Source organism: Crocuta crocuta, unplaced genomic scaffold, assembly GCF_008692635.1.
Source record: "Crocuta crocuta isolate KB4526 unplaced genomic scaffold, BGI_CrCroc_1.0 scaffold367, whole genome shotgun sequence".
Lineage (NCBI taxonomy): Eukaryota > Metazoa > Chordata > Mammalia > Carnivora > Hyaenidae > Crocuta > Crocuta crocuta.
Window position 1 is genome coordinate 1,611,592 of NW_027527936.1, and position 289 is coordinate 1,611,880.

The window sequence follows — 289 nt, forward strand, 5'->3', positions numbered from 1 at the left end:
GGCGGAGGTAGGGACTCCCGTGTTGGCACGAACCTGCTCTTGGATGCCCATGCCAGGGCGTCTTCCCAAAGGCAGGTGGGTGTGGGAGGCTTATCGGGAGCTTGATGGGGGTGGGGGGTGGCAGCCCAGTCCTGACTCCTATGGAACCCAGAGCAGTCTCGTCTGCCTGCACCCCAGGGCTCTTCCCCAGCCCTCCTCCCTTGGCTAGGCCAGGAGGGACCGGGGGCAGGCAGCCACGTGGTGGGGCCTGGGGCCAGCACGGGGTGGGGGAGAGAGAGAGAGAGAGAGA